The sequence below is a fragment of the Cryptotermes secundus genome, unplaced genomic scaffold (assembly GCF_002891405.2).
Source record: "Cryptotermes secundus unplaced genomic scaffold, Csec_1.0 scaffold298, whole genome shotgun sequence".
Lineage (NCBI taxonomy): Eukaryota > Metazoa > Arthropoda > Insecta > Blattodea > Kalotermitidae > Cryptotermes > Cryptotermes secundus.
This window is the reverse complement of record NW_019741976.1, coordinates 2,221,375-2,232,022: the sequence shown is the minus strand read 5'-3', so window position 1 is coordinate 2,232,022 and position 10,648 is coordinate 2,221,375.

Below are 10,648 nucleotides of genomic sequence, written 5' to 3'. Positions count from 1 at the left end.
TGCCATCAGTCCCTACTCAGCCAGCGAGTTCGGCCTCTACTGGCTCGGCAGTATCTCGATGCTTCCCCCATCTACCAGAGGCGTTAGAGACTACTGTTGGGCGGGAAATGTCCCGAATTTGGCTCAGTGGTCCCCTTAGGACATAATAAGATATAAATATATGTAGATATATATACATATAAATTTCGAAGAAGGGGGGGGGACAGAAGAAAGGAATTAAAACAGAATTAGAATAAAGAAGCTTCTGGTGCCGAATTCTTGATTTCTTTTTTCGTCAATCATTGATCTAAATCCGGAAGGCTGCTGTGTTATAGCAAAACACCGATAGCAACTGCTCCCCAAAAAAAAAATCTGATAATGTTTATTTCCACATCAGATGAAGCATTTGCGTTTTCTTTAGACTTCCCTTTAATCCCGTCCGTTTCTACGTCCGACTCTTCAGGTTCCACTGAAATAACAATCCTCTCCATTGTCTGGTTCATTGCAGAAAACACTGAAATATTATAATTACTGTAATAATTCAGTTCAAGGTTCTATTTATTTTCGTGCTGAACTCAGCTACCAACAGCCAATTACGAAGTCAGCGCAAATAATAACGACAATAAAACAAACACCAGGACAAAGCAAACAAGCGAATATAGAGGCGGAACGGTTTACAAAGGATTAACAAAGCTTAGTCTCGTAGATAAATATGTTAGTTTTCCTTAGGAATCATATCATTTCAGTTTTACTACTATTCAGTATCATAGAATTAAGAGTGCACAGACCTCATGTAGAATGAATATCAGACTGAAGCAAATGCGATCCGCAGGAAAGTTAATTGCACGTAGATTTTATATCATCTGCAAAAAGTAGGTACGTGTAGTAGCTAATTACATTACATAAGTCATTAATAAACATGTTGGGGAACGCCGGAGAATATTTCGAAAGGATATTAAATAGTTTCAGAGACACGGACCCGGGATTGTCTGTTGGTTAGGTAACTGCGAAGCCAGTTTACAGAATCACCACAAAGTGCAAGAGTAGTAAGTTTAGGAAAAAACATGCTACTGAAAACCATGTAAAATAAACAAATAATAAAAATAAGGTAATTCAATTCTTTATTATTTATGTGTCGAGTCAACAGCTACAAGGACAATTACAGACAGAGCACAGTGTAGATGCAAGTAATTACATTATGGACAAACACTACATAAAGTCAAAGACTAATTAAAGGTAAGCACTGGAAGGAAACCCCATTAATGCAGACAAGTAAACAAAAAAACAAACGAAGTAATAACAATAATAATTTCATTAACACAAATCTAAGTTGTTATTGAGAATTGAGAAATATGAAGTATAATATTTAGAAATAATAATCCAATATAGTTTAATTCTTTATTATTTATGTGCCTTGTCAGCAGCCACAAGGCCAATTACAGACAGAGCACAGTGCAGATGTGGACAAACATAAAATCGAAGACAAGTTACAGTCAAGCACAGGAGGAAACAACGCATTAATATAGAAAGTAAATAATAATAATAATAATAATAATAATAATAATAATAATAATAATAATAATAATTCAATTCTTGTTTACATACGTACAAACTTAACAGCTCAGAGGCCAATNTAAATATAATTAAAAAACAAATACAAAATTTGGGAGTTGCACAATTACAATAATTAATAATAATTCCAAGAAAAATTAAAGTTAAAGTTAACAGGAGAGAACAACAAAATAAGACCACAAACACAGAAGTAATATTAAGAGTATCATTAACAAATATTATTAACAATTTTAGGTTCAGTGTCATTGACAGAAACTGTTCCGATTGCAAATATGTCGAGATCTTTACCCACCGCGTTGGCAGCATAGGCGCCCCGAGCAGAAGGACAGTGTTTATTAGAGGGACAAACACCAAACTTTTCAAGGGAAAATGTTGCTCCCATCATCAGGGTTGAAATATGCAGTTAAACCTTGAAGATGGAGGCACAATTTACCCCGAAACGTCGAAATCCGGCTCTAAGTTACCTGGCACCACAACCCAGAAGTCTAGGGTCTGTACCAACAAATATTTGAAGCTGTAGTGCGACCTGCCGCAGCCTTCATAGCATAATTACGATTGGAGTGAACTACAGAGAAGCTGTTTGTATAACCTACAGTAAGCTTAAAAGTTGTAGCTGTTCTTTCACACATTGAAAGACGTTTTAAAGAGAGCGTTATATTTCGTTTTATTCTTTGGAAATACGTGAAAGAAAAAGACCGTTGAACTTCTATTTGAGGTTTCACGCAATCCTGTTCTTGACTCCTATAAAAACCCACAGATGAACTGTGAAGAAGCATTTATATTGCACACTGACTCTCTCCGCATGCTGTAAAATGCATTCTTTGCGCCCCTCAAAAGCGAGGAAGATTTTTATGCTGTAGTTCGAAACTTTGATATGCAGGGAAAACTTGCTACAATGCCAGACTCTTCCTTAGCTTAATTGATCAAATTAGAATTTCTAAGACGGGAGTCTGAAAGGAAGCAAAGTTGCAGGGCGAGTGCAGCATATAATTTGATTGTTTTGACGGTGCCGTGAGAACGCGGCCGTTCTAGTCGCCTGTCTAATTTGCAGAGGTTACAGGTTTCACTGCAGTAATGGAAGTAAAGTAGGACTAAAGTAATTGCCGGAGTACAAACAGTGTTGGAAGCAGTGCGGCAGATTTATGGCGCTAGAGTGAGCTGTAGCTTTTGGAGTCCAAACATGAAATTAAAGTCCTTCAAGGAAACATTGTTTTGGTAACCAAAATAAATGCTTATTAGTGAGAACAGAATTTACAATTATTGGAATAAACGTTTCAGCTGTTTTCAGAGAAACAGATTGTTTAGTAAGAAAAAAATTATAAAAAATAATTTTTAAATTTCCGATGTGCTTTTTTTCTGTTGTTATAAAACTAATTCAAATAACGGGGAAAAAATATAATTTCCTGTTCTTTTGCCGAAATTTTTGTATGTGGCACTTTGAAGTTTGACCACGTATTTAAATAGAAATTCCGCATATGTGGGACAAGAACTTTTCCCGTGGCGGAATATCTCGTCCAAAGCACTTAAAGACGGAAACAATGCGCGATATATTTCGTCATAAACAAGTGAGTGCTTAAGAGAATTATTATGTGAGCTATTTTCAGCAGCGGAGGAGTGGGCACGTTCCGACCCAGTTAAAAGACAGGCGCTTAGTGCATCAGGGCCGCCCAAGCTGTAGCTCACGGACAACATGTTGCCCCCGACACAGAGTTATGTTGTCCGAAGAGACATTTGAAATAATGAAAAGACTGAAACCTTTCCTCGGCAAAGGCAGGGTAGAATGCCGAAGCAGTTCCATCTGAATCCGGGGGAACTGTGAAAGAAAAGTCACCGTCACATCCACTTTAACTGGTAGCCCTAAAATGAATCCTTCTGACGTGCATATGAAGAAAATCGTAAGATCTACTTTTGTAATTCGAACCGGCTATAAATTAAAAAGTTATATGCAGTTTGTCTCGCTATTCCATAAATATAAATTGTTTGCCTGTTCTTTAAGGCGTTTTTCTTTTTCGTATATTATAATCTAATTTAGCTAAGCTTACACGCCTGCCTCCAAACGAACTACTTTAGGCAAGACACAGATTTTTTTTTGTGATTGCAGTGATAACATATTTTAAAGTGACCAGCAGCATGAATTTGGAGCAAGAATTAAACTTTTTAAAGACCATTTCTGTTTCCATCATCAGCGAATTGTGTTGAATAGACGCCACACACCTTTTGTTATGAAGATATGAGCACTCCTGCCCCGTGCAAGCGTGATTCTCAGTCTGATATTCGCATGTCCCTCCGTTTGAAATGTTTTAAATGAATGTCGACAATTTTCATGTGGAAAACAAAACTTTTTATGACTTAAATTTCCTTCCGTTTTCATGTTAATGTGCGAATGAACTCAGATATATATATATATATCATGTGCAATTTCAAGATCTGTAATTTGAGGCCTTAAACAATTCTGGTGGAAATTTATTTCTTACTTTTAAAAATTGCATCACAAATACTGTAAACATTTTATTGGGTTTAAAGAGGGTAATAATTTAATCCTTTCCAAACGGGTTTTCATTGAAAAATGTTCTTCTCTTAGTTTATTTCCGTGGTAAGATACTTTCTATATTTGGAAGCTCTCATATATCTATGGTTGGCTATAAATATGTATAGGGTTAACGCAAGAGCTCTCTTTTGTTCATAATATCGAATGGCAGAGAGATACAGGCCAGAAGAGCTAATGTTTTCAACGAGATCTCTCGTACAGAGGATAGACAAAGCGAATCAATAATTTATAAGTGTGTTAGATAAGAAAGTAAGAGTCTTGTTTTGGAACCCGGGCGTCTCCAATTTTATCGACAGTTTTCTCTGTAAAATTATGACTAGAAGAGGAGACGAATTTACTTGTTCAAGGGATAAGCTTAAAAGGTTCTGATGAAATCTGAAGATATCTGCCTTCCTCAACGACATAACCTCAAATCTGAGAATTTTCATTCCTCATTTCTGAGGTCAGAGAATACAAAATTACGAATTACATGGGCTTTCTGTTGACATACAGCTTATCGCTGGCCCATGGGTCTCGGAGGTTTTGTGTGTCTGTCCTTAATACTCGTATAGTAACTCGTGTTGCACACTGGCGAAAATTGGCTTCGGAGAGCAATTCAGCTTTGTTCCGTGCTGAGGTTTATCACACTTCATATCCATGCTTATACTTTTTTGTATTGCTAGTGGGATGGGACTAAGCCCCTTGTACTGCGGCCACTTTGGCCTATTGTACCTGCCCCAGATGATAGGTGAGGGTGATTGTGGAGCAATTTGTGATAGAAGATTGGCAGGGGAAACCGAAGTACTCACAGAAAACCTGCCCCAGCGCCACTTTGTCAACCACAAATCCCACTTGACCAGACCCGGGCCGCCGCGGTGGGAAGCCAGCGACTAACCGCTTGAGCTTACTAGCATTGGTAGTGATATTACTTACCTCGCTCAACAGTTGCGAAGATAAAGGTTTCGTGAAATAATAAAGGGCTTCCAAGTCAGTTTTGTGTAATGTACCAATATAGTTTTGTAAATGTTGTATTTTAGCGTCCTGTTGCACTGATTCGTATCCATAATGTGTATATATTAACCGTCTTTTAGTGCATACAATTTCACTTGTCACTTCACACTACATGTTTCGGCATCATTCTGCATCCTCAGGTGTATTAATCACGTTAAACCATTGCACTGCCTGCTATCAAGTGTCCATTTATAAAATGATATAAAATGTGTGTTCGTCCTTGTTCAATAATAAAATTTAATTATTAAAACTTTTTAAGATCTATCATCTTACATGTCGTGTATCCAACTCGTGTGTAATGCCAATCATCCGCAATGGGAGTCGTTCTTCTTATGTTTTAATTGTGTATATACTGTGTCTTATGGTATGTCTTTCTTATGTGGCCGCGTGCGTTGTATTGTTGGACGTATGTGTGTGACACACACACACATACGTCCAGCGGCTGGAAGGATTAGGTCAACTGAAAAAAATTCAATGACCTCATCGGGACTTGAACCCGCGACCTTCCTGCTTGTAGCATAGTGCCTCGACCAACTACGCTACCGCATGTGTACATCATCTAAAATTCGTGACTGACTTTCTTTCGTATCGCTCTGATCAACAAAAATGCAAATTTTTTCTTCTTCTAATTCGAAGGCCATGGAAAGTCATGTGCATAGAATGGACAATCACTCACATGTACAAGATTTGAGCCCGGCACCTCCTGAATACTACGAAGGTCTTTCGCCTCTAGCAATATTTGGACTGAAGAGAGATGACGTGACAGGAGGCTGCAGTAAACTGCATAATGAGGAACTTCATAACCTAACTTTTGCCAAGTATAATTAGAATGATCAAGTCAAGGAAGATGAAATGGGCAGGGCATGTAACACGAATGGAGCGAAGAGGAATGCATGTAGGATATTGATGGAAAAGCCAGAAGGAAAAAGAGGCTACTAGAAAGATTAGGACGTAGGTGAGTGGATAATATTAAAATGGATCTTAGATAGCAGTAACTCTATTATAATCATAGTAGTAGTAGGAATTGTAATAGTCATACCGTCAGTAGGTGTATTAGCAATAGTATCAATAGTTGTAGTTATAATCGCAGTAGTGTTACATTGGCTGTAACAAACAGTCCGAAAGTTTTCTTTGAAAAGAATAAAATAGCAAGTGCTATTTTTTAAATAGTCATACATTTTGCCTAAGAGCAACTCATCTAATGCCTGATTGTAGTTTAATGGAATTTCGCGTGAGTTACGGATTCATATTTGTAGAAATTTATAAAAACGACAGGAACAGGTGAATTCCCGCTGTTGGCTGTCTTGAAACTGTACGCAGTGCATTGCAGATCGAGTGGGAGCACAGTTAATTGAAGCGACATGTAATTTGTAAAATTTGGTGTTCCGTAGAGTGATTTAACTTTTTTGTTTAATTTTTAATCAAAACTCGTACAATATAAAACCCACGTTACGGTTGATTTATTAAATACTGACTAGTCTTCCGTCGCCTAGAAACTCCACCACCCTCACAGCTGTGAATCAATAGATCTCTTGCATTTCGATTCGCAAGATGAATTTCTTACTCCTAGTATGTCACATACATTTTATAATCAAAATAAAATTAAATATTTGAAAAATGATGTAAAGTTGCTTGAACACATTGTCAGACCAATAGATAACTAACTGACTTGATGGAGCTGGGCCTTTCTTGAGAAGCCGTCAGTTTTACAGCTACTCAATACATTTCCAAAACGTTATGGACCGTGAAGGTTCATTATCGTGTTCACAAGAGTCCTCCAGTGTCCCTATCTTGAGTCAGATCAATCCAGTCATCTCTCTGAGCTCTATTTTAATATTATCCACCCATCTATGTCTTTTTCTTCCTAGTGGTCCCTTTCTTTTTGGCTTTCCCTCCGATATCCCCTATGCATTCCTGCAAAATTGTACTTTGCGAAGAGTACAAGCTATGAAGCTCCTCATTATACAATTTTCTCCAGCCTTCTGTCACTTCCTCTCTTCGGTCCAAATATTCTCAACATCATGTTCTCAGACACCTTCAGTCTACGTTCCTTCTTTCCTTAACGTCAGAGATAAAGTTGCACACTCATACAGAACCACAGGTAAAATTATAATTTTGTATGCTCGTATCCTAATTTTTATGTTTTTAGGCAGCAGGCAGAAGAAAATGGTTCTGGACTGAATGGTTGCAAGCACTGGCCAAATTTAGTTCCCTCTTAATTTCCTCCTGAATGAAATTGTAATTTATTACTGTCGTTACCGAATATGTGAACTGCATGTCTTCAAAGGATCTCTTAGCTATCCCTTTGTCACGATTTTCCTGCATGCTGGTTATGAGACAGGCAACATAGGAGTATACTCAGATTTATCTGCGTTTACTTCTAGACCAACCTCAAATAAAGTTTCTGTGTTTTCCTCTATGGCATCTGTATTATCACCCAATAGGCTCACATCATCAGCATAGACAGCAGCTGATATGTCCCACTTAATTTCAGTCCCACTTGGTTTTCCTGGACCTTCCTAATGACGTATTCTAAATTAAAGTTGAAAACCAGTAACATTAAATCATCTTCTCGTTCTGGACTATTCTGGATAGGAAAATTATCAGACAAATATTTACTATACGGAATTTACTATATATTTCAATTAAACACATTTTAATCAGCCTAACCTGTTCCATGGATATCCCACACTCTATGGAAATATTGTAGAATACTTCCTTCCTAACCTTTATTTAGCCTTTCTTGAAGTCTACGAATAGCTCATGTATTGTCTCGTTGTACTCCCATTTTTCTCAAGTTTTGACGAATGCAAAAGATCTGATCTGTAGTTGATCTGTTACGTCGAAACCCGGCCGCGCCATAGCTCAAGCTGTTAGTCTCTGGCTTCTCACCGCGGCGGCCAGGGTTCGATCCCGGGTCTGGTCAAGTGGGATTTGTGGTGGAAAAGTGGCGCTGGGGCGGGTTTTCTCCGAGTACTTCCGTTTCTCCTACCAATCTTCATTCCACAAAATTCTCCATCATCATAATCACCTGGGGCAGACTACAATAGGCCAATCAGTGGCCGCCGTGCCGAGTGGACCCAGTTGGACTCCACCCCCCACTAAGCGAATTAAAAAAATTACGTCGAAACCCACACTAATGATCCCCAGTAATTTCATCAATGTATAGACTCAACACCGAGAGAAGAATGTTGGATAACATTTTGTATGAAGTTGATAGTAGTGATAGAAAGTAAAGCTATCCGTGTAACAGGCCATGAAGGCCCATAGGGTTGTGAGACTTTGAGGGTCCCACATTATCTAGATAATCGGCTCAAAGATGGTGGTAAGTTTGTTAGCCCTACGCGCTGGCCGCGCTTTACTCCCCAGGAAAATTATTTAATTAATTCCTGGTACTCATTTCTGTTAGAGCCTGAGTTGATCACCAGGGCCATAGTGCGGATGGAAGGATTAGGTCAATTGAAAACAATCCAAAGACCTCACCGGGACTTGAACCCGCGACCTTCCGGCTTGTAGCATAGTAGTGATATCCTCCGATAATTACTACAATCAGTTTTATCACCCTTCTTATGATCTGGTACAATAATAGACTCCTTCCACTGATCAGGCAATTCTTCGTGATTCTAAATAAAGTCAATGTGTTTATGGAACTCAGACCGTAATATTTCACCACACGTTTGAATCACTTATGCCGGAATTTGATCACTAACTAGCAATTTATTTCTTTTAAACTTTGCAATATCAATTACAACCTGAAAAGGACTATTATCAGGCACCAACGGCTCAGCTGTATCTGCCTAACATCACTGACCCTATGTACATTCAATGACAGAGAGAAGTAGTTCCTCCACCTATTCAAAATGTTGTGGGAATCTGCAAGCAGATCACCATTCTCATCCTTCACGAAGATACTTCCAGGCCCCGACATAGCTCAGGCTGTTAGTCACCGACTTCCCACCGCGGCGGCCCGGGTTCGAGCCCGCGTCAGCTCATGTGGGATTTGTGATCGGCAAAGTGGCACTGGGACAGGTTTTCTATGATTACTTCGGTTTCCCCTGCCAATTTGCATTCCAACGATTGCTTCACAACCTGCATCGTCTACCATCTGGGGCTGCTACAATAGGCCAAACAGTGGCCGCGGAGCCACGTGGACTCAGTCCCACCCCAGGAGAGAAAAATGATACTTCTCTATTGGTAAATCTACTTAATTCATTTATAATTCTATACAGGTCTCTATATTGTTCTTTTTACTGTTCCTTGCAAGTATTTGCGTAAGTTTTGCCTTTTTTATCAGACCAATATGTAAGAAATCTTGTCCGAGTTGCTCAAACGTTACATGCTTCTGCATTATTTTAGAATTTGTAGGCAGGTTATCTTGTGATGTACAGATATTTATAAAATAAAACGATGTTTCTTTTTGTATTTTTGTGTGATTTGACATTGTAATTAATTTAATTTGAGTTCTAAGTTTTTGTCACTAGTAGAAAATCCTCTTGAATTCCATTCATGTTACATGTTCAGTAATAATATTAGTTCGTGAGGGGTGGGTTATTCAGAACAGGGTAAATATGAATTGAACTATTCTTCTTATGCTGCCACCGGATAAGAAAGTGTACATATATGTTCTGGGAACGACATATTTCAAATTCAATACAAATAACTTCGTTAATATAGGAAAGTTTTGTCAGATATCCCAAGTTTTATAATGTTGAATTGTAGGAAAAATTGTGAATTTTGAATCCGAAACAACATAGTCGTAGGCTGTTTTAAAATGTTTCTTGGAGAGACTAAGGAAAATAAAGAAATAATCTGGATACTCGACATTCGACTGATCGGAACATTTTTCAAACAGGTAGCAGAACTCGTAACCACATTAGAGTGACATTTCTCTCCCAGTTGACTGTCCCTGCTCAAGAAAACGCAACTTGTTATCCTGCTTTACTGGCAACACTGTACAGTCGTACACACAGATTCGATAAAAATGTCACAGATTGCAAGATAGTTCACATTTGTCTGTTAAACTGAGTTGCATTTTGCTACCGCATTTTATTCTTATCGTAAGTGGCTTCTTGTTTAATATTATTTTATGTTCAGTTCCCTGTCCCCTGGGTTCTGATGCTGTGTAGTCTTATAGACGGATACCGACGTTTCGTAACTATCTGTATAGAAGGAAGCACGACGAGAATGCCACAATCAGAAGAGAGATCGACGTAAAACACTCAGAACTCATACACGTGTTCTTTTATTTTTTTCTTTGGATTTTGGAGGAATGTAACTGACAGCAATTTACCAAGGTAAAGTCAGTAAAATCTGAAGTTTTCACGACGGTGACTATGAAGTATTCCGTCTCCTGGTTTGTGGCGCTGTGTAGATCTTGGGTCAACCGACGTTTCGGAGGAAAGTATTGCCTCCATTTTCTACCCTGAAGATTGAGGCGATACGTTCCTCTGAAGGGTCAGTTCGAACAAGATTTACACAACGCCACATCCCAGAAGACGGCTTTTTTCAAGGTAAATTTAGGTTCACGTGTTGTAACACCGAAATTCTTTCAACATGGTC